This window comes from Ascidiella aspersa, chromosome 2 (genome assembly GCF_963924565.1).
Source record: "Ascidiella aspersa chromosome 2, kaAscAspe10.2, whole genome shotgun sequence".
NCBI lineage: Eukaryota > Metazoa > Chordata > Ascidiacea > Phlebobranchia > Ascidiidae > Ascidiella > Ascidiella aspersa.
Window position 1 is genome coordinate 33,678,714 of NC_139448.1, and position 18,056 is coordinate 33,696,769.

General features: G+C 40.2%; 79 non-coding genes across 79 annotated transcripts; all 79 read left to right on the forward strand.

Annotated features, from left to right (window-relative positions):
* Positions 1-109: 109 nt before the first annotated feature.
* Trnal-aag (transfer RNA leucine (anticodon AAG)) lies at positions 110-191 on the forward strand. The gene has a single exon. It is a non-coding gene; the product is annotated as a tRNA-Leu (tRNA).
* A 122-nt stretch (positions 192-313) lies between these two features.
* Positions 314-395, forward strand: Trnal-uag (transfer RNA leucine (anticodon UAG)). The gene has a single exon. It is a non-coding gene; the product is annotated as a tRNA-Leu (tRNA).
* A 122-nt stretch (positions 396-517) lies between these two features.
* Trnal-uag (transfer RNA leucine (anticodon UAG)) lies at positions 518-599 on the forward strand. The gene has a single exon. It is a non-coding gene; the product is annotated as a tRNA-Leu (tRNA).
* A 122-nt stretch (positions 600-721) lies between these two features.
* On the forward strand, positions 722-809 carry Trnal-uag (transfer RNA leucine (anticodon UAG)). The gene has a single exon. It is a non-coding gene; the product is annotated as a tRNA-Leu (tRNA).
* A 116-nt stretch (positions 810-925) lies between these two features.
* Positions 926-1,007, forward strand: Trnal-aag (transfer RNA leucine (anticodon AAG)). Its single transcript has one exon. It is a non-coding gene; the product is annotated as a tRNA-Leu (tRNA).
* Positions 1,008-1,129: 122 nt separating this feature from the next.
* On the forward strand, positions 1,130-1,211 carry Trnal-aag (transfer RNA leucine (anticodon AAG)). The gene has a single exon. It is a non-coding gene; the product is annotated as a tRNA-Leu (tRNA).
* Positions 1,212-1,333: 122 nt separating this feature from the next.
* Trnal-uag (transfer RNA leucine (anticodon UAG)) lies at positions 1,334-1,421 on the forward strand. Its single transcript has one exon. It is a non-coding gene; the product is annotated as a tRNA-Leu (tRNA).
* Positions 1,422-1,537: 116 nt separating this feature from the next.
* Trnal-aag (transfer RNA leucine (anticodon AAG)) lies at positions 1,538-1,619 on the forward strand. Its single transcript has one exon. It is a non-coding gene; the product is annotated as a tRNA-Leu (tRNA).
* A 122-nt stretch (positions 1,620-1,741) lies between these two features.
* Trnal-aag (transfer RNA leucine (anticodon AAG)) lies at positions 1,742-1,823 on the forward strand. Its single transcript has one exon. It is a non-coding gene; the product is annotated as a tRNA-Leu (tRNA).
* A 122-nt stretch (positions 1,824-1,945) lies between these two features.
* Trnal-uag (transfer RNA leucine (anticodon UAG)) lies at positions 1,946-2,027 on the forward strand. The gene has a single exon. It is a non-coding gene; the product is annotated as a tRNA-Leu (tRNA).
* A 122-nt stretch (positions 2,028-2,149) lies between these two features.
* On the forward strand, positions 2,150-2,231 carry Trnal-aag (transfer RNA leucine (anticodon AAG)). The gene has a single exon. It is a non-coding gene; the product is annotated as a tRNA-Leu (tRNA).
* A 122-nt stretch (positions 2,232-2,353) lies between these two features.
* Positions 2,354-2,435, forward strand: Trnal-aag (transfer RNA leucine (anticodon AAG)). Its single transcript has one exon. It is a non-coding gene; the product is annotated as a tRNA-Leu (tRNA).
* A 326-nt stretch (positions 2,436-2,761) lies between these two features.
* Positions 2,762-2,843, forward strand: Trnal-aag (transfer RNA leucine (anticodon AAG)). Its single transcript has one exon. It is a non-coding gene; the product is annotated as a tRNA-Leu (tRNA).
* A 122-nt stretch (positions 2,844-2,965) lies between these two features.
* Positions 2,966-3,047, forward strand: Trnal-uag (transfer RNA leucine (anticodon UAG)). Its single transcript has one exon. It is a non-coding gene; the product is annotated as a tRNA-Leu (tRNA).
* Positions 3,048-3,169: 122 nt separating this feature from the next.
* On the forward strand, positions 3,170-3,251 carry Trnal-uag (transfer RNA leucine (anticodon UAG)). The gene has a single exon. It is a non-coding gene; the product is annotated as a tRNA-Leu (tRNA).
* Positions 3,252-3,373: 122 nt separating this feature from the next.
* Positions 3,374-3,455, forward strand: Trnal-aag (transfer RNA leucine (anticodon AAG)). Its single transcript has one exon. It is a non-coding gene; the product is annotated as a tRNA-Leu (tRNA).
* A 122-nt stretch (positions 3,456-3,577) lies between these two features.
* On the forward strand, positions 3,578-3,659 carry Trnal-aag (transfer RNA leucine (anticodon AAG)). Its single transcript has one exon. It is a non-coding gene; the product is annotated as a tRNA-Leu (tRNA).
* Positions 3,660-3,781: 122 nt separating this feature from the next.
* On the forward strand, positions 3,782-3,863 carry Trnal-aag (transfer RNA leucine (anticodon AAG)). The gene has a single exon. It is a non-coding gene; the product is annotated as a tRNA-Leu (tRNA).
* Positions 3,864-3,985: 122 nt separating this feature from the next.
* Positions 3,986-4,067, forward strand: Trnal-aag (transfer RNA leucine (anticodon AAG)). Its single transcript has one exon. It is a non-coding gene; the product is annotated as a tRNA-Leu (tRNA).
* A 122-nt stretch (positions 4,068-4,189) lies between these two features.
* On the forward strand, positions 4,190-4,271 carry Trnal-aag (transfer RNA leucine (anticodon AAG)). The gene has a single exon. It is a non-coding gene; the product is annotated as a tRNA-Leu (tRNA).
* A 326-nt stretch (positions 4,272-4,597) lies between these two features.
* Positions 4,598-4,679, forward strand: Trnal-uag (transfer RNA leucine (anticodon UAG)). The gene has a single exon. It is a non-coding gene; the product is annotated as a tRNA-Leu (tRNA).
* Positions 4,680-4,801: 122 nt separating this feature from the next.
* Trnal-aag (transfer RNA leucine (anticodon AAG)) lies at positions 4,802-4,883 on the forward strand. Its single transcript has one exon. It is a non-coding gene; the product is annotated as a tRNA-Leu (tRNA).
* Positions 4,884-5,005: 122 nt separating this feature from the next.
* Trnal-uag (transfer RNA leucine (anticodon UAG)) lies at positions 5,006-5,087 on the forward strand. The gene has a single exon. It is a non-coding gene; the product is annotated as a tRNA-Leu (tRNA).
* A 122-nt stretch (positions 5,088-5,209) lies between these two features.
* Positions 5,210-5,291, forward strand: Trnal-aag (transfer RNA leucine (anticodon AAG)). Its single transcript has one exon. It is a non-coding gene; the product is annotated as a tRNA-Leu (tRNA).
* Positions 5,292-5,413: 122 nt separating this feature from the next.
* On the forward strand, positions 5,414-5,495 carry Trnal-uag (transfer RNA leucine (anticodon UAG)). The gene has a single exon. It is a non-coding gene; the product is annotated as a tRNA-Leu (tRNA).
* A 122-nt stretch (positions 5,496-5,617) lies between these two features.
* Positions 5,618-5,699, forward strand: Trnal-aag (transfer RNA leucine (anticodon AAG)). Its single transcript has one exon. It is a non-coding gene; the product is annotated as a tRNA-Leu (tRNA).
* A 122-nt stretch (positions 5,700-5,821) lies between these two features.
* Positions 5,822-5,903, forward strand: Trnal-uag (transfer RNA leucine (anticodon UAG)). Its single transcript has one exon. It is a non-coding gene; the product is annotated as a tRNA-Leu (tRNA).
* A 122-nt stretch (positions 5,904-6,025) lies between these two features.
* Positions 6,026-6,107, forward strand: Trnal-uag (transfer RNA leucine (anticodon UAG)). The gene has a single exon. It is a non-coding gene; the product is annotated as a tRNA-Leu (tRNA).
* Positions 6,108-6,229: 122 nt separating this feature from the next.
* Positions 6,230-6,311, forward strand: Trnal-aag (transfer RNA leucine (anticodon AAG)). The gene has a single exon. It is a non-coding gene; the product is annotated as a tRNA-Leu (tRNA).
* A 122-nt stretch (positions 6,312-6,433) lies between these two features.
* On the forward strand, positions 6,434-6,515 carry Trnal-aag (transfer RNA leucine (anticodon AAG)). Its single transcript has one exon. It is a non-coding gene; the product is annotated as a tRNA-Leu (tRNA).
* A 122-nt stretch (positions 6,516-6,637) lies between these two features.
* Positions 6,638-6,719, forward strand: Trnal-aag (transfer RNA leucine (anticodon AAG)). The gene has a single exon. It is a non-coding gene; the product is annotated as a tRNA-Leu (tRNA).
* Positions 6,720-6,841: 122 nt separating this feature from the next.
* Trnal-aag (transfer RNA leucine (anticodon AAG)) lies at positions 6,842-6,923 on the forward strand. Its single transcript has one exon. It is a non-coding gene; the product is annotated as a tRNA-Leu (tRNA).
* Positions 6,924-7,045: 122 nt separating this feature from the next.
* Positions 7,046-7,127, forward strand: Trnal-uag (transfer RNA leucine (anticodon UAG)). The gene has a single exon. It is a non-coding gene; the product is annotated as a tRNA-Leu (tRNA).
* A 122-nt stretch (positions 7,128-7,249) lies between these two features.
* Positions 7,250-7,331, forward strand: Trnal-uag (transfer RNA leucine (anticodon UAG)). The gene has a single exon. It is a non-coding gene; the product is annotated as a tRNA-Leu (tRNA).
* Positions 7,332-7,453: 122 nt separating this feature from the next.
* Positions 7,454-7,535, forward strand: Trnal-uag (transfer RNA leucine (anticodon UAG)). The gene has a single exon. It is a non-coding gene; the product is annotated as a tRNA-Leu (tRNA).
* A 122-nt stretch (positions 7,536-7,657) lies between these two features.
* On the forward strand, positions 7,658-7,739 carry Trnal-aag (transfer RNA leucine (anticodon AAG)). The gene has a single exon. It is a non-coding gene; the product is annotated as a tRNA-Leu (tRNA).
* A 122-nt stretch (positions 7,740-7,861) lies between these two features.
* On the forward strand, positions 7,862-7,943 carry Trnal-aag (transfer RNA leucine (anticodon AAG)). Its single transcript has one exon. It is a non-coding gene; the product is annotated as a tRNA-Leu (tRNA).
* Positions 7,944-8,065: 122 nt separating this feature from the next.
* Trnal-aag (transfer RNA leucine (anticodon AAG)) lies at positions 8,066-8,147 on the forward strand. Its single transcript has one exon. It is a non-coding gene; the product is annotated as a tRNA-Leu (tRNA).
* Positions 8,148-8,473: 326 nt separating this feature from the next.
* Trnal-uag (transfer RNA leucine (anticodon UAG)) lies at positions 8,474-8,555 on the forward strand. Its single transcript has one exon. It is a non-coding gene; the product is annotated as a tRNA-Leu (tRNA).
* A 122-nt stretch (positions 8,556-8,677) lies between these two features.
* On the forward strand, positions 8,678-8,759 carry Trnal-uag (transfer RNA leucine (anticodon UAG)). Its single transcript has one exon. It is a non-coding gene; the product is annotated as a tRNA-Leu (tRNA).
* A 122-nt stretch (positions 8,760-8,881) lies between these two features.
* Positions 8,882-8,963, forward strand: Trnal-aag (transfer RNA leucine (anticodon AAG)). The gene has a single exon. It is a non-coding gene; the product is annotated as a tRNA-Leu (tRNA).
* A 122-nt stretch (positions 8,964-9,085) lies between these two features.
* On the forward strand, positions 9,086-9,167 carry Trnal-uag (transfer RNA leucine (anticodon UAG)). Its single transcript has one exon. It is a non-coding gene; the product is annotated as a tRNA-Leu (tRNA).
* Positions 9,168-9,289: 122 nt separating this feature from the next.
* Positions 9,290-9,371, forward strand: Trnal-uag (transfer RNA leucine (anticodon UAG)). Its single transcript has one exon. It is a non-coding gene; the product is annotated as a tRNA-Leu (tRNA).
* A 122-nt stretch (positions 9,372-9,493) lies between these two features.
* On the forward strand, positions 9,494-9,575 carry Trnal-aag (transfer RNA leucine (anticodon AAG)). The gene has a single exon. It is a non-coding gene; the product is annotated as a tRNA-Leu (tRNA).
* A 122-nt stretch (positions 9,576-9,697) lies between these two features.
* Positions 9,698-9,779, forward strand: Trnal-aag (transfer RNA leucine (anticodon AAG)). The gene has a single exon. It is a non-coding gene; the product is annotated as a tRNA-Leu (tRNA).
* A 122-nt stretch (positions 9,780-9,901) lies between these two features.
* On the forward strand, positions 9,902-9,983 carry Trnal-aag (transfer RNA leucine (anticodon AAG)). The gene has a single exon. It is a non-coding gene; the product is annotated as a tRNA-Leu (tRNA).
* A 122-nt stretch (positions 9,984-10,105) lies between these two features.
* On the forward strand, positions 10,106-10,187 carry Trnal-aag (transfer RNA leucine (anticodon AAG)). Its single transcript has one exon. It is a non-coding gene; the product is annotated as a tRNA-Leu (tRNA).
* Positions 10,188-10,309: 122 nt separating this feature from the next.
* On the forward strand, positions 10,310-10,391 carry Trnal-uag (transfer RNA leucine (anticodon UAG)). Its single transcript has one exon. It is a non-coding gene; the product is annotated as a tRNA-Leu (tRNA).
* Positions 10,392-10,513: 122 nt separating this feature from the next.
* Positions 10,514-10,595, forward strand: Trnal-uag (transfer RNA leucine (anticodon UAG)). Its single transcript has one exon. It is a non-coding gene; the product is annotated as a tRNA-Leu (tRNA).
* A 326-nt stretch (positions 10,596-10,921) lies between these two features.
* Positions 10,922-11,003, forward strand: Trnal-aag (transfer RNA leucine (anticodon AAG)). Its single transcript has one exon. It is a non-coding gene; the product is annotated as a tRNA-Leu (tRNA).
* Positions 11,004-11,125: 122 nt separating this feature from the next.
* Trnal-uag (transfer RNA leucine (anticodon UAG)) lies at positions 11,126-11,207 on the forward strand. Its single transcript has one exon. It is a non-coding gene; the product is annotated as a tRNA-Leu (tRNA).
* Positions 11,208-11,329: 122 nt separating this feature from the next.
* On the forward strand, positions 11,330-11,411 carry Trnal-aag (transfer RNA leucine (anticodon AAG)). The gene has a single exon. It is a non-coding gene; the product is annotated as a tRNA-Leu (tRNA).
* Positions 11,412-11,533: 122 nt separating this feature from the next.
* On the forward strand, positions 11,534-11,615 carry Trnal-aag (transfer RNA leucine (anticodon AAG)). The gene has a single exon. It is a non-coding gene; the product is annotated as a tRNA-Leu (tRNA).
* A 122-nt stretch (positions 11,616-11,737) lies between these two features.
* Trnal-aag (transfer RNA leucine (anticodon AAG)) lies at positions 11,738-11,819 on the forward strand. The gene has a single exon. It is a non-coding gene; the product is annotated as a tRNA-Leu (tRNA).
* A 122-nt stretch (positions 11,820-11,941) lies between these two features.
* On the forward strand, positions 11,942-12,023 carry Trnal-aag (transfer RNA leucine (anticodon AAG)). The gene has a single exon. It is a non-coding gene; the product is annotated as a tRNA-Leu (tRNA).
* A 122-nt stretch (positions 12,024-12,145) lies between these two features.
* On the forward strand, positions 12,146-12,227 carry Trnal-aag (transfer RNA leucine (anticodon AAG)). Its single transcript has one exon. It is a non-coding gene; the product is annotated as a tRNA-Leu (tRNA).
* A 122-nt stretch (positions 12,228-12,349) lies between these two features.
* On the forward strand, positions 12,350-12,431 carry Trnal-uag (transfer RNA leucine (anticodon UAG)). Its single transcript has one exon. It is a non-coding gene; the product is annotated as a tRNA-Leu (tRNA).
* A 122-nt stretch (positions 12,432-12,553) lies between these two features.
* Trnal-uag (transfer RNA leucine (anticodon UAG)) lies at positions 12,554-12,635 on the forward strand. The gene has a single exon. It is a non-coding gene; the product is annotated as a tRNA-Leu (tRNA).
* A 122-nt stretch (positions 12,636-12,757) lies between these two features.
* Trnal-uag (transfer RNA leucine (anticodon UAG)) lies at positions 12,758-12,839 on the forward strand. Its single transcript has one exon. It is a non-coding gene; the product is annotated as a tRNA-Leu (tRNA).
* Positions 12,840-12,961: 122 nt separating this feature from the next.
* On the forward strand, positions 12,962-13,043 carry Trnal-uag (transfer RNA leucine (anticodon UAG)). The gene has a single exon. It is a non-coding gene; the product is annotated as a tRNA-Leu (tRNA).
* A 326-nt stretch (positions 13,044-13,369) lies between these two features.
* Positions 13,370-13,451, forward strand: Trnal-aag (transfer RNA leucine (anticodon AAG)). Its single transcript has one exon. It is a non-coding gene; the product is annotated as a tRNA-Leu (tRNA).
* A 122-nt stretch (positions 13,452-13,573) lies between these two features.
* Trnal-aag (transfer RNA leucine (anticodon AAG)) lies at positions 13,574-13,655 on the forward strand. Its single transcript has one exon. It is a non-coding gene; the product is annotated as a tRNA-Leu (tRNA).
* Positions 13,656-13,777: 122 nt separating this feature from the next.
* Trnal-aag (transfer RNA leucine (anticodon AAG)) lies at positions 13,778-13,859 on the forward strand. Its single transcript has one exon. It is a non-coding gene; the product is annotated as a tRNA-Leu (tRNA).
* Positions 13,860-13,981: 122 nt separating this feature from the next.
* Trnal-aag (transfer RNA leucine (anticodon AAG)) lies at positions 13,982-14,063 on the forward strand. Its single transcript has one exon. It is a non-coding gene; the product is annotated as a tRNA-Leu (tRNA).
* A 122-nt stretch (positions 14,064-14,185) lies between these two features.
* On the forward strand, positions 14,186-14,267 carry Trnal-aag (transfer RNA leucine (anticodon AAG)). The gene has a single exon. It is a non-coding gene; the product is annotated as a tRNA-Leu (tRNA).
* Positions 14,268-14,593: 326 nt separating this feature from the next.
* Trnal-aag (transfer RNA leucine (anticodon AAG)) lies at positions 14,594-14,675 on the forward strand. Its single transcript has one exon. It is a non-coding gene; the product is annotated as a tRNA-Leu (tRNA).
* Positions 14,676-14,797: 122 nt separating this feature from the next.
* Trnal-aag (transfer RNA leucine (anticodon AAG)) lies at positions 14,798-14,879 on the forward strand. The gene has a single exon. It is a non-coding gene; the product is annotated as a tRNA-Leu (tRNA).
* A 122-nt stretch (positions 14,880-15,001) lies between these two features.
* Trnal-aag (transfer RNA leucine (anticodon AAG)) lies at positions 15,002-15,083 on the forward strand. The gene has a single exon. It is a non-coding gene; the product is annotated as a tRNA-Leu (tRNA).
* A 122-nt stretch (positions 15,084-15,205) lies between these two features.
* Positions 15,206-15,287, forward strand: Trnal-uag (transfer RNA leucine (anticodon UAG)). The gene has a single exon. It is a non-coding gene; the product is annotated as a tRNA-Leu (tRNA).
* Positions 15,288-15,409: 122 nt separating this feature from the next.
* Trnal-aag (transfer RNA leucine (anticodon AAG)) lies at positions 15,410-15,491 on the forward strand. Its single transcript has one exon. It is a non-coding gene; the product is annotated as a tRNA-Leu (tRNA).
* A 122-nt stretch (positions 15,492-15,613) lies between these two features.
* On the forward strand, positions 15,614-15,695 carry Trnal-uag (transfer RNA leucine (anticodon UAG)). Its single transcript has one exon. It is a non-coding gene; the product is annotated as a tRNA-Leu (tRNA).
* Positions 15,696-16,223: 528 nt separating this feature from the next.
* On the forward strand, positions 16,224-16,305 carry Trnal-uag (transfer RNA leucine (anticodon UAG)). The gene has a single exon. It is a non-coding gene; the product is annotated as a tRNA-Leu (tRNA).
* A 122-nt stretch (positions 16,306-16,427) lies between these two features.
* On the forward strand, positions 16,428-16,509 carry Trnal-aag (transfer RNA leucine (anticodon AAG)). Its single transcript has one exon. It is a non-coding gene; the product is annotated as a tRNA-Leu (tRNA).
* A 122-nt stretch (positions 16,510-16,631) lies between these two features.
* Trnal-uag (transfer RNA leucine (anticodon UAG)) lies at positions 16,632-16,713 on the forward strand. Its single transcript has one exon. It is a non-coding gene; the product is annotated as a tRNA-Leu (tRNA).
* A 122-nt stretch (positions 16,714-16,835) lies between these two features.
* Trnal-uag (transfer RNA leucine (anticodon UAG)) lies at positions 16,836-16,917 on the forward strand. The gene has a single exon. It is a non-coding gene; the product is annotated as a tRNA-Leu (tRNA).
* A 326-nt stretch (positions 16,918-17,243) lies between these two features.
* Trnal-uag (transfer RNA leucine (anticodon UAG)) lies at positions 17,244-17,325 on the forward strand. Its single transcript has one exon. It is a non-coding gene; the product is annotated as a tRNA-Leu (tRNA).
* Positions 17,326-17,447: 122 nt separating this feature from the next.
* On the forward strand, positions 17,448-17,529 carry Trnal-aag (transfer RNA leucine (anticodon AAG)). The gene has a single exon. It is a non-coding gene; the product is annotated as a tRNA-Leu (tRNA).
* Positions 17,530-17,650: 121 nt separating this feature from the next.
* Trnal-aag (transfer RNA leucine (anticodon AAG)) lies at positions 17,651-17,732 on the forward strand. The gene has a single exon. It is a non-coding gene; the product is annotated as a tRNA-Leu (tRNA).
* Positions 17,733-17,854: 122 nt separating this feature from the next.
* On the forward strand, positions 17,855-17,936 carry Trnal-aag (transfer RNA leucine (anticodon AAG)). The gene has a single exon. It is a non-coding gene; the product is annotated as a tRNA-Leu (tRNA).
* Positions 17,937-18,056: the final 120 nt, after the last annotated feature.

Below are 18,056 nucleotides of genomic sequence, written 5' to 3' on the forward strand. Positions count from 1 at the left end.
TTTGAACACTTTTTGTTTAACCGCCACGATTTATTATTTAAAATGAATTTCGTGGTACAATAATTGAGACAGAAAAATTGTGTGTTGCACTTAATAATGTTTAAACAGAGGTAGCGTGGCCGAGTGGTCTAAGGCGCTGGTTTAAGGCACCAGTCATTTCGATGGCGTGGGTGCGAATCCCACCGCTGCCAATAGCTTTTGTTGTTTAAACACTTTTTGTTTAACCGCCAAGATTTATTATTTGAAATTCATTTCGTTGTACAATAATTGAGACGGAAAATTTGTTTGTTGCAACTAAGAAATCTTGAACACAGGTAGCGTGGCCGAGTGGTCTCAGGCGCTGGTTTTAGGCACCAGTCATTTCGATGGCGTGGGTTCGAATCCCACCGCTGCCATTTGCTTTTGTTATTTGAACACTTTTTGTATAACCGCCAAGATTTATTATTTAAAATGAATTTCGTGGTACAATAATTGAGACAGAAGAATTGTGTGTTGCACTTAATAATGTTTAAACAGAAGTAGCGTGGCCGAGTGATCTAAGGCGCTGGTTTTAGGCACCAGTCATTTCGATGGCGTGGGTTCGAATCCCACCGCTGCCAATAGCTTTTGTTATTTAAACACTTTTTGTTCAACCGCCACGATTTATTATTTAAAATGAATTTCGTGGTACAATAATTGAGACAGAAGAATTGTGTGTTGCACTTAATAATGTTTAAACAGAGCTAGCGTGGCCGAGTGGTCTAAGGCGCTGGTTTTAGGCACCAGTCATTTCGATGGCGTGGGTTCGAATCCCACCGCTGCCAATAGCTTTTGTTATTTAAACACTTTTTGTTTAACCGCCACGATTTATTATTTAAAATGAATTTCGTGGTACAATAATTGAGACGGAAAATTTGTTTGTTGCAACTAAGAAATCTTGAACACTGGTAGCGTGGCCGAGTGGTCTAAGGCGCTGGTTTAAGGCACCAGTCATTTCGATGGCGTGGGTTCGAATCCCACCGCTGCCAATAGCTTTTGTTGTTTAAACACTTTTTGTTTAACCGCCACGATTTATTATTTAAAATGAATTTCGTGGTACAATAATTGAGACGGAAAATTTGTTTGTTGCAACTAAGAAATCTTGAACACTGGTAGCGTGGCCGAGTGGTCTAAGGCGCTGGTTTAAGGCACCAGTCATTTCGATGGCGTGGGTTCGAATCCCACCGCTGCCAATAGCTTTTGTTATTTAAACACTTTTTGTTCAACCGCCACGATTTATTATTTAAAATGAATTTCGTGGTACAATAATTGAGACAGAAGAATTGTGTGTTGCACTTAATAATGTTTAAACAGAGCTAGCGTGGCCGAGTGGTCTAAGGCGCTGGTTTTAGGCACCAGTCATTTCGATGGCGTGGGTTCGAATCCCACCGCTGCCAATAGCTTTTGTTATTTAAACACTTTTTGTTTAACCGCCACGATTTATTATTTAAAATGAATTTCGTGGTACAATAATTGAGACGGAAAATTTGTTTGTTGCAACTAAGAAATCTTGAACACTGGTAGCGTGGCCGAGTGGTCTAAGGCGCTGGTTTAAGGCACCAGTCATTTCGATGGCGTGGGTTCGAATCCCACCGCTGCCAATAGCTTTTGTTGTTTAAACACTTTTTGTTTAACCGCCACGATTTATTATTTAAAATGAATTTCGTGGTACAATAATTGAGACGGAAAATTTGTTTGTTGCAACTAAGAAATCTTGAACACTGGTAGCGTGGCCGAGTGGTCTAAGGCGCTGGTTTAAGGCACCAGTCATTTCGATGGCGTGGGTTCGAATCCCACCGCTGCCAATAGCTTTTGTTATTTAAACACATTTTGTTTAACCGCCAAGAATTGTTATTTCACATGAATTTCGTTGTGCAATGATTAAGACGGAAAAATTGTGTGTTGCACTTAATAATGTTTAAACACAGGTAGCGTGGCCGAGTGGTCTAAGGCGCTGGTTTTAGGCACCAGTCATTTCGATGGCGTGGGTTCGAATCCCACCGCTGCCAATATCTTTTGTTATTTAAACACTTTTTGTTTAACCGACACGATTTATTATTTAAAATGAATTTCGTGGTACAATAATTGAGACAGAAGAATTGTGTGTTGCAATTAATAATGTTTAAACAGAGGTAGCGTGGCCGAGTGGTCTAAGGCGCTGGTTTAAGGCACCAGTCATTTCGATGGCGTGGGTTCGAATCCCACCGCTGCCAATAGCATTTGTTATTTAAACACTTTTTGTTTAACCGACACGATTTATTATTTAAAATGAATTTCGTGGTACAATAATTGAGACGGAAAAATTGTGTGTTGCAATTAAGAATTCTTGAACACAGGTAGCGTGGCCGAGTGGTCTAAGGCGCTGGTTTAAGGCACCAGTCATTTCGATGGCGTGAGTTCGAATCCCACCGCTGCCAATAGCTTTTGTTATTTAAACACTTTTTGTTTAACCGCCAAGATTTATTATTTGAAATGCATTTCGTTGTACAATAATTGAGACGGAAAAATTGTGTGTTGCACTTAATAATGTTTAAACACAGGTAGCGTGGCCGAGTGGTCTAAGGCGCTGGTTTAAGGCACCAGTCATTTCGATGGCGTGGCTTCGAATGCCACCGCTGCCAATAGCTTTTGTTATTTGAACACTTTTTGTTTAACCGCCACGATTTATTATTTAAAATGAATTTCGTGGTACAATAATTGAGACAGAAAAATTGTGTGTTGCACTTAATAATGTTTAAACAGAGGTAGCGTGGCCGAGTGGTCTAAGGCGCTGGTTTAAGGCACCAGTCATTTCGATGGCGTGGGTTCGAATCCCACCGCTGCCAATAGCTTTTGTTGTTTAAACAGTTTTTGTTTAACCGCCAAGATTTATTATTTGAAATTCATTTCGTTGTACAATAATTGAGACGGAAAATTTGTTTGTTGCAACTAAGAAATCTTGAACACAGGTAGCGTGGCCGAGTGGTCTCAGGCGCTGGTTTTAGGCACCAGTCATTTCGATGGCGTGGGTTCGAATCCCACCGCTGCCATTTGCTTTTGTTATTTGAACACTTTTTGTATAACCGCCAAGATTTATTATTTAAAATGAATTTCGTGGTACAATAATTGAGACAGAAGAATTGTGTGTTGCACTTAATAATGTTTAAACAGAAGTAGCGTGGCCGAGTGATCTAAGGCGCTGGTTTTAGGCACCAGTCATTTCGATGGCGTGGGTTCGAATCCCACCGCTGCCAATAGCTTTTGTTATTTAAACACTTTTTGTTTAACCGCCACGATTTATTATTTAAAATGAATTTCGTTGTACAATAATTGAGACAGAAGAATTGTGTGTTGCACTTAATAATGTTTAAACAGAGGTAGCGTGGCCGAGTGGTCTAAGGCGCTGGTTTAAGGCACCAGTCATTTCGATGGCGTGGGTTCGAATCCCACCGCTGCCAATGGCTTTTGTTATTTAAACACTTATAGTTTAACCGCCACGATTTATTATTTAAAATGAATTTCGTGGTACAATAATTGAGACGGAAAATTTGTTTGTTGCAACTAAGAAATCTTGAACACTGGTAGCGTGGCCGAGTGATCTAAGGCGCTGGTTTAAGGCACCAGTCATTTCGATGGCGTGGGTTCGAATCCCACCGCTGCCAATAGCTTTTGTTGTTTAAACACTTTTTGTTTAACCGCCACGATTTATTATTTAAAATGAATTTCGTGGTACAATAATTGAGACGGAAAATTTGTTTGTTGCAACTAAGAAATCTTGAACACTGGTAGCGTGGCCGAGTGGTCTAAGGCGCTGGTTTAAGGCACCAGTCATTTCGATGGCGTGGGTTCGAATCCCACCGCTGCCAATAGCTTTTGTTATTTAAACACATTTTGTTTAACCGCCAAGAATTGTTATTTCACATGAATTTCGTTGTGCAATGATTAAGACGGAAAAATTGTGTGTTGCACTTAATAATGTTTAAACACAGGTAGCGTGGCCGAGTGGTCTAAGGCGCTGGTTTAAGGCACCAGTCATTTCGATGGCGTGGGTTCGAATCCCACCGCTGCCATTTGCTTTTGTTATTTGAACACTTTTTGTTTAACCGCCAAGATTTATTATTTGAAATTCATTTCGTTGTACAATAATTGAGACGGAAAATTTGTTTGTTGCAACTAAGAAATCTTGAACACAGGTAGCGTGGCCGAGTGGTCTAAGGCGCTGGTTTAAGGCACCAGTCATTTCGATGGCGTGGGTTCGAATCCCACCGCTGCCATTTGCTTTTGTTATTTGAACACTTTTTGTTTAACCGACACGATTTATTATTTAAAATGAATTTCGTGGTACAATAATTGAGACGGAAAAATTGTGTGTTGCAATTAAGAATTCTTGAACACAGGTAGCGTGGCCGAGTGGTCTAAGGCGTTGGTTTAAGGCACCAGTCATTTCGATGGCGTGGGTTCGAATCCGACCGCTGCCAATAGCTTTTGTTGTTTAAACACTTTTTGTTTAACCGCCAAGATTCATTATTTGAAATTCATTTCGTTGTACAATAATTGAGACGGAAAATTTGTTTGTTGCAACTAAGAAATGTTGAACACAGGTAGCGTGGCCGAGTGGTCTAAGGCGCTGGGTTTAGGCACCAGTCATTTCGATGGCGTGGGTTCGAATCCCACCGCTGCCATTTGCTTTTGTTATTTGAACACTTTTTGTTTAACCGACACGATTTATTATTTAAAATGAATTTCGTGGTACAATAATTGAGACGGAAAAATTGTGTGTTGCAATTAAGAATTCTTGAACACAGGTAGCGTGGCCGAGTGGTCTAAGGCGCTGGTTTAAGGCACCAGTCATTTCGATGGCGTGGGTTCGAATCCCACCGCTGCCAATAGCTTTTGTTGTTTAAACACTTTTTGTTTAACCGCCAAGATTCATTATTTGAAATTCATTTCGTTGTACAATAATTGAGACGGAAAATTTGTTTGTTGCAACTAAGAAATGTTGAACACAGGTAGCGTGGCCGAGTGGTCTAAGGCGCTGGGTTTAGGCACCAGTCATTTCGATGGCGTGGGTTCGAATCCCACCGCTGCCATTTGCTTTTGTTATTTGAACACTTTTTGTTTAACCGACACGATTTATTATTTAAAATGAATTTCGTGGTACAATAATTGAGACGGAAAAATTGTGTGTTGCAATTAAGAATTCTTGAACACAGGTAGCGTGGCCGAGTGGTCTAAGGCGCTGGTTTAAGGCACCAGTCATTTCGATGGCGTGGGTTCGAATCCCACCGCTGCCAATAGCTTTTGTTGTTTAAACACTTTTTGTTTAACCGCCAAGATTCATTATTTGAAATTCATTTCGTTGTACAATAATTGAGACGGAAAATTTGTTTGTTGCAACTAAGAAATGTTGAACACAGGTAGCGTGGCCGAGTGGTCTAAGGCGCTGGTTTTAGGCACCAGTCATTTCGATGGCGTGGGTTCGAATCCCACCGCTGCCATTTGCTTTTGTTATTTGAACACTTTTTGTTTAACCGACACGATTTATTATTTAAAATGAATTTCGTGGTACAATAATTGAGACGGAAAAATTGTGTGTTGCAATTAAGAATTCTTGAACACAGGTAGCGTGGCCGAGTGGTCTAAGGCGCTGGTTTAAGGCACCAGTCATTTCGATGGCGTGGGTTCGAATCCCACCGCTGCCAATAGCTTTTGTTATTTAAACACTTTTTGTTTAACCGCCAAGATTTATTATTTGAAATGCATTTCGTTGTGCAATGATTAAGACAGAAGAATTGTGTGTTGCACTTAATAATGTTTAAACAGAGGTAGCGTGGCCGAGTGGTCTAAGGCGCTGGTTTTAGGCACCAGTCATTTCTATGGCGTGGGTTCGAATCCCACCGCGGCCAATAGCTTTTGTTATTTAAACACTTTTTGTTCAACCGCCACGATTTATTATTTAAAATGAATTTCGTGGTACAATAATTGAGACAGAAGAATTGTGTGTTGCACTTAATAATGTTTAAACAGAGGTAGCGTGGCCGAGTGGTCTAAGGCGCTGGTTTTAGGCACCAGTCATTTCGATGGCGTGGGTTCGAATCCCACCGCTGCCAATAGCTTTTGTTATTTAAACACTTTTTGTTTAACCGCCACGATTTATTATTTAAAATGAATTTCGTGGTACAATAATTGAGACAGAAGAATTGTGTGTTGCACTTAATAATGTTTAAACAGAGGTAGCGTGGCCGAATGGTCTAAGGCTCTGGTTTAAGGCACCAGTCATTTCGATGGCGTGGGTTCGAATCCCACCGCTGCCAATAGCTTCTGTTATTTAAACACTTTTTGTTTAACCGCCACGATTTATTATTTAAAATGAATTTCGTGGTACAATAATTGAGTCGGAAAATTTGTTTGTTGCAACTAATAAATCTTGAACACTGGTAGCGTGGCCGAGTGGTCTAAGGCGCTGGTTTAAGGCACCAGTCATTTCGATGGCGTGGGTTCGAATCCCACCGCTGCCAATAGCTTTTGTTATTTAAACACTTTTTGTTTAACCGCCACGATTTATTATTTAAAATGAATTTCGTGGTACAATAATTGAGACGGAAAATTTGTTTGTTGCAACTAAGAAATCTTGAACGCTGGTAGCGTGGCTGAGTGGTCTAAGGCGCTGGTTTAAGGCACCAGTCATTTCGATGGCGTGGGTTCGAATCCCACCGCTGCCAATAGCTTTTGTTATTTAAACACATTTTGTTTAACCGCCAAGAATTGTTATTTCACATGAATTTCGTTGTGCAATGATTAAGACGGAAAAATTGTGTGTTGCACTTAATAATGTTTAAACACAGGTAGCGTGGCCGAGTGGTCTAAGGCGCTGGTTTAAGGCACCAGTCATTTCGATGGCGTGGGTTCGAATCCCACCGCTGCCATTTGCTTTTGTTATTTGAACACTTTTTGTTTAACCGCCAAGATTTATTATTTGAAATTCATTTCGTTGTACAATAATTGAGACGGAAAATTTGTTTGTTGCAACTAAGAAATCTTGAACACAGGTAGCGTGGCCGAGTGGTCTAAGGCGCTGGTTTTAGGCACCAGTCATTTCGATGGCGTGGGTTCGAATCCCACCGCTGCCATTTGCTTTTGTTATTTGAACACTTTTTGTATAACCGCCAAGATTTATTATTTAAAATGAATTTCGTGGTACAATAATTGAGACAGAAGAATTGTGTGTTGCACTTAATAATGTTTAAACAGAGGTAGCGTGGCCGAGTGGTCTAAGGCGCTGGTTTTAGGCACCAGTCATTTCGATGGCGTGGGTTCGAATCCCACCGCTGCCAATAGCTTTTGTTATTTAAACACTTTTTGTTCAACCGCCACGATTTATTATTTAAAATGAATTTCGTCGTACAATAATTGAGACAGAAGAATTGTGTGTTGCACTTAATAATGTTTAAACAGAGGTAGCGTGGCCGAGTGGTCTAAGGCGCTGGTTTTAGGCACCAGTCATTTCGATGGCGTGGGTTCGAATCCCACCGCTGCCAATAGCTTTTGTTATTTAAACACTTTTTGTTTAACCGCCACGATTTATTATTTAAAATGAATTTCGTAGTACAATAATTGAGACAGAAGAATTGTGTGTTGCACTTAATAATGTTTAAACAGAGGTAGCGTGGCCGAGTGGTCTAAGGCGCTGGTTTAAGGCACCAGTCATTTCGATGGCGTGGGTTCGAATCCCACCGCTGCCAATAGCTTTTGTTATTTAAACACTTTTTGTTTAACCGCCACGATTTATTATTTAAAATGAATTTCGTGGTACAATAATTGAGTCGGAAAATTTGTTTGTTGCAACTAAGAAATCTTGAAAACTGGTAGCGTGGCCGAGTGGTCTAAGGCGCTGGTTTAAGGCACCAGTCATTTCGATGGCGTGGATTCGAATCCCACCGCTGCCAATAGCTTTTGTTATTTAAACACTTTTTGTTTAACCGCCAAGAATTGTTATTTCACATGAATTTCGTTGTGCAATGATTAAGAGGGAAAAATTGTGTGTTGCACTTAATAATGTTTAAACACAGGTAGCGTGGCCGAGTGGTCTAAGGCGCTGGTTTAAGGCACCAGTCATTTCGATGGCGTGGGTTCGAATCCCACCGCTGCCATTTGCTTTTGTTATTTGAACACTTTTTGTTTAACCGCCATGATTTATTATTTGAAATTCATTTCGTTGTACAATAATTGAGACGGAAAATTTGTTTGTTGCAACTAAGAAATCTTTAACACAGGTAGCGTGGCCGAGTGGCCTAAGGCGCTGGTTTAAGGCACCAGTCATTTCGATGGCGTGGGTTCGAATCCGACCGCTGCCAATAGCATTTGTTATTTAAACACTTTTTGTTTAACCGCCAAGATTTATTATTTGAAATTCATTTCGTTGTACAATAATTGAGACGGAAAATTTGTTTGTTGCAACTAAGAAATCTTGAACACAGGTAGCGTGGCCGAGTGGTCTAAGGCGCTGGTTTTAGGCACCAGTCATTTCGATGGCGTGGGTTCGATTCCTACCGCTGCCATTTGCTTTTGTTATTTGAACACTTTTTGTTTAACCGACACGATTTATTATTTAAAATGAATTTCGTGGTACAATAATTGAGACAGAAAAATTGTGTGTTGCAATTAAGAATTCTTGAACACAGGTAGCGTGGCAGAGTGGTCTAAGGCGCTGGTTTTAGGCACCAGTCATTTCGATGGCGTTGGTTCGATTCCTACCGCTGCCAATAGCATTTGTTATTTAAACACTTTTTGTATAACCCCCAAGATTTATTATTTAAAATGAATTTCGTGGTACAATAATTGAGACAGAAGAATTGTGTGTTGCACTTAATAATGTTTAAACAGAGGTAGCGTGGCCGAGTGGTCTTAAGCGCTGGTTTAAGGCACCAGTCATTTCGATGTCGTGGGTTCGAATCCCACCGCTGCCAATAGCTTTTGTTATTTAAACACTTTTTGTTTAACCGCCACGATTTATTATTTAAAATGAATTTCGTGGTACAATAATTGAGACGGAAAATTTGTTTGTTGCAACTAAGAAATCTTGAACACTGGTAGCGTGGCCGAGTGGTCTAAGGCGCTGGTTTTAGGCACAAGTCATTTCGATGGCGTGGGTTCGAATCCCACCGCTGCCAATAGCTTTTGTTATTTAAACACTTTTTGTTTAACCGCCACGATTTATTATTTAAAATGAATTTCGTGGTACAATAATTGAGACAAAAGAATTGTGTGTTGCACTTAATAATGTTTAAACAGAGGTAGCGTGGCCGAGTGGTCTAAGGCGTTGGTTTTAGGCACCAGTCATTTCGATGGCGTGGGTTCGAATCCCACCGCTGCCAATAGCTTTTGTTATTTAAACACTTTTTGTTTAACCGCCACGATTTATTATTTAAAATGAATTTCGTGGTACAATAATTGAGACAGAAGAATTGTGTGTTGCACTTAATAATGTTTAAACAGAGGTAGCGTGGCCGAGTGGTCTTAAGCGCTGGTTTAAGGCACCAGTCATTTCGATGTCGTGGGTTCGAATCCCACCGCTGCCAATAGCTTTTGTTATTTAAACACTTTTTGTTTAACCGCCACGATTTATTATTTAAAATGAATTTCGTGGTACAATAATTGAGACGGAAAATTTGTTTGTTGCAACTAAGAAATCTTGAACACTGGTAGCGTGGCCGAGTGGTCTAAGGCGCTGGTTTAAGGCACCAGTCATTTCGATGGCGTGGGTTCGAATCCCACCGCTGCCAATAGCTTTTGTTATTTAAACACTTTTTGTTTAACCGCCACGATTTATTATTTAAAATGAATTTCGTGGTACAATAATTGAGACGGAAAATTTGTTTGTTGCAACTAAGAAATTTTGAACACTGGTAGCGTGGCCGAGTGGTCTAAGGCGCTGGTTTAAGGCACCAGTCATTTCGATGGCGTGGGTTCGAATCCCACCGCTGCCATTTGCTTTTGTTATTTGAACACTTTTTGTTTAACCGCCAAGATTTATTATTTGAAATTCATTTCGTTGTACAATAATTGAGACGGAAAATTTGTTTGTTGCAACTAAGAAATCTTGAACACAGGTAGCGTGGCCGAGTGGTCTAAGGCGCTGGTTTAAGGCACCAGTCATTTCGATGGCGTGGGTTCGAATCCCACAGCTGCCAATAGCATTTGTTATTTAAACACTTTTTGTTTAACCGCCAAGATTTATTATTTGAAATTCATTTCGTTGTACAATAATTGAGACGGAAAATTTGTTTGTTGCAACTAAGAAATCTTGAACACAGGTAGCGTGGCCGAGTGGTCTAAGGCGCTGGTTTTAGGCACCAGTCATTTCGATGGCGTGGGTTCGATTCCTACCGCTGCCATTTGCTTTTGTTATTTGAACACTTTTTGTTTAACCGACACGATTTATTATTTAAAATGAATTTCGTGGTACAATAATTGAGACGGAAAAATTGTGTGTTGCAATTAAGAATTCTTGAACACAGGTAGCGTGGCCGAGTGGTCTAAGGCGCTGGTTTTAGGCACCAGTCATTTCGATGGCGTGGGTTCGAATCCCACCGCTGCCAATAGCTTTTGTTATTTAAACACTTTTTGTTTAACCGCCAAGATTTATCATTTGAAATGCATTTCGTTGTGCAATAATAGAGACGGAAAAATTGTGTGTTGCACTTAATAGTCTTTAAACACAGATAGCGTGGACGAGTGGTCTAAGGCGCTGCTTTTAGGCACCAGTCATTTCGTTGGCGTGGGTTCGAATCCCACCGCTGCCAATAGCTTTTGTTATTTAATCACTTTTTGTTTAACCGCCACGATTTATTATTTAAAATGAATTTCGTGGTACAATAATTGAGACAGAAAAATTGTGTGTTGCTCTTAATAATGTTTAAACAGAGGTAGCGTGGCCGAGTGGTCTAAGGCGCTGGTTTAAGGCACCAGTCATTTCGATGGCGTGGGTTCGAATCCCACCGCGGCCAATAGCTTTTGTTGTTTAAACACTTTTTGTTTAACCGCCAAGATTTATTATTTGAAATTCATTTCGTTGTACAATAATTGAGACGGAAAATTTGTTTGTTGCAACTAAGAAATCTTGAACACAGGTAGCGTGGCCGAGTGGTCTAAGGCGCTGGTTTTAGGCCCCAGTCATTTCGATGGCGTGGGTTCGAATCCCACCGCTGCCAATAGCTTTTGTTATTTAAACACTTTTTGTTTAACCGCCAAGATTTATTATTTGAATTGCCTTTCGTTGTACAATAATTGAGACGGAAAAATTGTGTGTTGCACTTAATAATGTTTAAACACCGGTAGCGTGGCCGAGTGGTCTAAGGCGCTGGTTTAAGGCACCAGTCATTTCGATGGCGTGGGTTCGAATCCCACCGCTTCCAATAGCTTTTGTTATTTAAACACTTTTTGTTTAACCGCCACGATTTATTATTTAAAATGAATTTCGTGGTACAATAATTGAGTCGGAAAATTTGTTTGTTGCAACTAAGAAATCTTGAACACTGGTAGCGTGGCCGAGTGGTCTAAGGCGCTGGTTTAAGGCACCAGTCATTTCGATGGCGTGGATTCGAATCCCACCGCTGCCAATAGCTTTTGTTATTTAAACACTTTTTGTTTAACCGCCACGATTTATTATTTAAAATGAATTTCGTGGTACAATAATTGAGTCGGAAAATTTGTTTGTTGCAACTAAGAAATCTTGAACAATGGTAGCGTGGCCGAGTGGTCCAAGGCGCTGGTTTAAGGCACCAGTCATTTCGATGGCGTGGATTCGAATCCCACCGCTGCCAATAGCTTTTGTTATTTAAACACTTTTTGTTTAACCGCCAAGAATTGTTATTTCACATGAATTTCGTTGTGCAATGATTAAGAGGGAAAAATTGTGTGTTGCACTTAATAATGTTTAAACACAGGTAGCGTGGCCGAGTGGTCTAAGGCGCTGGTTTAAGGCACCAGTCATTTCGATGGCGTGGGTTCGAATCCCACCGCTGCCATTTGCTTTTGTTATTTGAACACTTTTTGTTTAACCGCCATGATTTATTATTTGAAATTCATTTCGTTGTACAATAATTGAGACGGAAAATTTGTTTGTTGCAACTAAGAAATCTTGAACACAGGTAGCGTGGCCGAGTGGTCTAAGGCGCTGGTTTAAGGCACCAGTCATTTCGATGGCGTGGGTTCGAATCCCACCGCTGCCAATAGCATTTGTTATTTAAACACTTTTTGTTTAACCGCCAAAATTTATTATTTGAAATTCATTTCGTTGTACAATAATTGAGACGGAAAATTTGTTTGTTGCAACTAAGAAATCTTGAACACAGGTAGCGTGGCCGAGTGGTCTAAGGCGCTGGTTTTAGGCACCAGTCATTTCGATGGCGTGGGTTCGATTCCTACCGCTGCCATTTGCTTTTGTTATTTGAACACTTTTTGTTTAACCGACACGATTTATTATTTAAAATGAATTTCGTGGTACAATAATTGAGACAGAAAAATTGTGTGTTGCAATTAAGAATTCTTGAACACAGGTAGCGTGGCAGAGTGGTCTAAGGCGCTGGTTTTAGGCACCAGTCATTTCGATGGCGTTGGTTCGATTCCTACCGCTGCCAATAGCATTTGTTATTTAAACACTTTTTGTATAACCGCCAAGATTTATTATTTAAAATGAATTTCGTGGTACAATAATTGAGACAGAAGAATTGTGTGTTGCACTTAATAATGTTTAAACAGAGGTAGCGTGGCCGAGTGGTCTAAGGCGCTGGTTTTAGGCACAAGTCATTTCGATGGCGTGGGTTTGAATCCCACCGCTGCCAATAGCTTTTGTTATTTAAACACTTTTTGTTTAACCGCCACGATTTATTATTTAAAATGAATTTCGTGGTACAATAATTGAGACAGAAGAATTGTGTGTTGCACTTAATAATGTTTAAACAGAGGTAGCGTGGCCGAGTGGTCTAAGGCGTTGGTTTTAGGCACCAGTCATTTCGATGGCGTGGGTTCGAATCCCACCGCTGCCAATAGCTTTTGTTATTTAAACACTTTTTGTTTAACCGCCACGATTTATTATTTAAAATGAATTTCGTGGTACAATAATTGAGACAGAAGAATTGTGTGTTGCACTTAATAATGTTTAAACAGAGGTAGCGTGGCCGAGTGGTCTTAAGCGCTGGTTTAAGGCACCAGTCATTTCGATGTCGTGGGTTCGAATCCCACCGCTGCCTATAGCTTTTGTTATTTAAACACTTTTTGTTTAACCGCCACGATTTATTATTTAAAATGAATTTCGTGGTACAATAATTGAGACGGAAAATTTGTTTGTTGCAACTAAGAAATCTTGAACACTGGTAGCGTGGCCGAGTGGTCTAAGGCGCTGGTTTAAGGCACCAGTCATTTCGATGTCGTGGGTTCGAATCCCACCGCTGCTAATAGCTTTTGTTATTTAAACACTTTGTGTTTAACCGCCACGATTTATTATTTAAAATGAATTTCGTGGTACAATAATTGAGACGGAAAATTTGTTTGTTGCAACTAAGAAATCTTGAACACTGGTAGCGTGGCCGAGTGGTCTAAGGCGCTGGTTTAAGGCACCAGTCATTTCGATGTCGTGGGTTCGAATCCCACCGCTGCTAATAGCTTTTGTTATTTAAACACTTTTTGTTTAACCGCCACGATTTATTATTTAAAATGAATTTCGTGGTACAATAATTGAGACGGAAAATTTGTTTGTTGCAACTAAGAAATCTTGAACACTGGTAGCGTGGCCGAGTGGTCTAAGGCGCTGGTTTAAGGCACCAGTCATTTCGATGGCGTGGGTTCGAATCCCACCGCTGCCAATAGCTTTTGTTATTTAAACACTTTTTGTTTAACCGCCACGATTTATTATTTAAAATGAATTTCGTGGTACAATAATTGAGACGGAAAATTTGTTTGTTGCAACTAAGAAATTTTGAACACTGGTAGCGTGGCCGAGTGGTCTAAGGCGCTGGTTTAAGGCACCAGTCATTTCGATGGCGTGGGTTCGAATCCCACCGCTGCCATTTGCTTTTGTTATTTGAACACTTTTTGTTTAACCGCCAAGATTTATTATTTGAAATTCATTTCGTTGTACAATAATTGAGACGGAAAATTTGTTTGTTGCAACTAAGAAATCTTGAACACAGGTAGCGTGGCCGAGTGGTCTAAGGCGCTGGTTTAAGGCACCAGTCATTTCGTTGGCGTGGGTTCGAATCCCACCGCTGCCAATAGCTTTTGTTATTTAAACACTTTTTGTTTAACCGCCACGATTTATTATTTAAAATGAATTTCGTGGTACAATAATTGAGACAGAAGAATTGTGTGTTGCACTTAATAATGTTTAAACAGAGGTAGCGTGGCCGAATGGTCTTAAGCGCTGGTTTAAGGCACCAGTCATTTCGATGTCGTGGGTTCGAATCCCACCGCTGCCAATAGCTTTTGTTATTTAAACACTTTTTGTTTAACCGCCACGATTTATTATTTAAAATGAATTTCGTGGTACAATAATTGAGACAGAAGAATTGTGTGTTGCACTTAATAATGTTTAAACAGAGGTAGCGTGGCCGAGTGGTCTTAAGCGCTGGTTTAAGGCACCAGTCATTTCGATGTCGTGGGTTCGAATCCCACCGCTGCCAATAGCTTTTGTTATTTAAACACTTTTTGTTTAACCGCCACGATTTATTATTTAAAATGAATTTCGTGGTACAATAATTGAGACGGAAAATTTGTTTGTTGCAACTAAGAAATCTTGAACACTGGTAGCGTGGCCGAGTGGTCTAAGGCGCTGGTTTAAGGCACCAGTCATTTCGATGGCGTGGGTTCGAATCCCACCGCTGCCAATAGCTTTTGTTATTTAAACACTTTTTGTTTAACCGCCACGATTTATTATTTAAAATGAATTTCGTGGTACAATAATTGAGACGGAAAATTTGTTTGTTGCAACTAAGAAATTTTGAACACTGGTAGCGTGGCCGAGTGGTCTAAGGCGCTGGTTTAAGGCACCAGTCATTTCGATGGCGTGGGTTCGAATCCCACAGCTGCCAATAGCATTTGTTATTTAAACACTTTTTGTTTAACCGCCAAGATTTATTATTTGAAATTCATTTCGTTGTACAATAATTGAGACGGAAAATTTGTTTGTTGCAACTAAGAAATCCTGAACACAGGTAGCGTGGCCGAGTGGTCTAAGGCGCTGGTTTTAGGCACCAGTCATTTCGATGGCGTGGGTTCGATTCCTACCGCTGCCATTTGCTTTTGTTATTTGAACACTTTTTGTTTAACCGACACGATTTATTATTTAAAATGAAATTCGTGGTACAATAATTGTGACGGAAAAATTGTGTGTTGCAATTAAGAATTCTTGAACACAGGTAGCGTGGCCGAGTGGTCTAAGGCGCTGGTTTAAGGCACCAGTCATTTCGATGGCGTGGGTTCGATTCCTACCGCTGCCATTTGCTTTTGTTATTTGAACACTTTTTGTTTAACCGACACGATTTATTATTTAAAATGAATTTCGTGGTACAATAATTGAGACGGAAAAATTGTGTGTTGCAATTAAGAATTCTTGAACACAGGTAGCGTGGCCGAGTGGTCTAAGGCGCTGGTTTTAGGCACCAGTCATTTCGATGGCGTGGGTTCGAATCCCACCGCTGCCAATAGCTTTTGTTATTTAAACACTTTTTGTTTAACCGCCAAGATTTATCATTTGAAATGCATTTCGTTGTGCAATAATAGAGACGGAAAAATTGTGTGTTGCACTTAATAGTCTTTAAACACAGATAGCGTGGACGAGTGGTCTAAGGCGCTGCTTTTAGGCACCAGTCAATTCGTTGGCGTGGGTTCGAATCCCCCGCTGCCAATAGCTTTTGTTATTTAATCACTTTTTGTTTAACCGCAACGATTTATTATTTAAAATGAATTTCGTTGTACAATAATTGAGACAGAAAAATTGTGTGTTGCTCTTAATAATGTTTAAACAGAGGTAGCGTGGCCGAGTGGTCTAAGGCGCTGGTTTAAGGCACCAGTCATTTCGATGGCGTGGTTCGAATCCCACCGCGGCCAATAGCTTTTGTTGTTTAAACACTTTTTGTTTAACCGCCAAGATTTATTATTTGAAATTCATTTCGTTGTACAATAATTGAGACGGAAAATTTGTTTGTTGCAACTAAGAAATCTTGAACACAGGTAGCGTGGCCGAGTGGTCTAAGGCGCTGGTTTTAGGCCCCAGTCATTTCGATGGCGTGGGTTCGAATCCCACCGCTGCCAATAGCTTTTGTTATTTAAACTCTTTTTGTTTAACCGCCAAGATTTATTATTTGAATTGCCTTTCGTTGTACAATAATTGAGACGGAAAAATTGTGTGTTGCACTTAATAATGTTTAAACACAGGTAGCGTGGCCGAGTGGTCTAAGGCGCTGGTTTAAGGCACCAGTCATTTCGATGGCGTGGGTTCGAATCCCACCTCTGCCAATAGCATTTGTTATTTGAACACTTTTTGTTTAACCGCCACGATTTATTATTTAAAATGAATTTCGTGGTACAATAATTGAGACAGAAAAATTGTGTGTTGCACTTAATAATGTTTAAACAGAGGTAGCGTGGCCGAGTGGTCTAAGGCGCTGGTTTTAGGCACCAGTCATTTCGATGGCGTGGGTTCGAATCCCACCGCTGCCAATAGCTTTTGTTGTTTAAACACTTTTTGTTTAACAGCCAAGATTTATTATTTGAAATTCATTTCGTTGTACAATAATTGAGACGGAAAATTTGTTTGTTGCAACTAAGAAATGTTGAACACAGGTAGCGTGGCCGAGTGGTCTAAGGCGCTGGTTTTAGGCACCAGTCATTTCGATGGCGTGGGTTCGAATCCCACCGCTGCCAAAAGCTTTTGTTATTTGAACAGTTTTTGTTTAACCGCCATGATTTATTATTTGAAATGCATTTCGTTGTGCAATAATTGAGACGGAAAAATTGTGTGTTGCACTTAATAATGTTTAAACACAGATAGCGTGGCCGAGTGGTCTTAGGCGCTGCTTTTAGGCATCAGTCATTTCGATGGCGTGGGTTCGAATCCCACCGCTGCCAATAGCTTTTGTTATTTAAACACTTTTTGTTTAACCGCCACGATTTATTATTTAAAATGAATTTCGTGGTACAATAATTGAGACGGAAAATTTGTTTGTTGCAACTAAGAAATCTTGAACACAGGTAACGTGGCCGAGTGGTCTAAGGCGCTGGTTTTAGGCACCAGTCATTTCGATGGCGTGGGTTCGAATCCCACCGCTGCCAATAGCTTTTGTCATTTGAACACTTTTTGTTTAACAGCCAAGAATTGTTATTTCACATGAATTTCGTTGTGCAATGATTAAGACGGAAAAATTGTGTGTTGCACTTAATAATGTTTAAACAAAGGTAGCGTGGCCGAGTGGTCTAAGGCGCTGGTTTAAGGCACCAGTCATTTCGATGGCGTGGGTTCGAATCCCACTGCTGCCAATTGCTTTGTAATTTAAACACTTTTTGTTTAACCGCCAAGATTTATTATTTGAAATTCATTTCGTTGTACAATAATTGAGACGGAAAATTTGTTTGTTGCAACTAAGAAATCTTGAACACAGGTAGCGTGGCCGAGTGGTCTAAGGCGCTGGTTTAAGGCACCAGTCATTTCGATGGCGTGGGTTCGAATCCCACCGCTGCCATTTGTATTTGTTATTTGAACACTTTTTGTTTAACCGCCACGATTTATTATTTAAAATGAATTTAGTGGTACAATAATTGAGACGGAAAAATTGTGTGTTGTACTTAATAATGTTTAAACACAGGTAGCGTGGCCGAGTGGTCTAATGCGCTGGTTTAAGGCACCAGTCATTTCGATGGCGTGGGTTCGAATCCCACCGCTGCCAATAGCATTTGTTATTTGAACAGTTTTTGTTTAACCGCCATGATTTATTATTTGAAATGCATTTCGTTGTGCAATAATTGAGACGGAAAAATTGTGTGTTGCACTTAATAATGTTTAAACA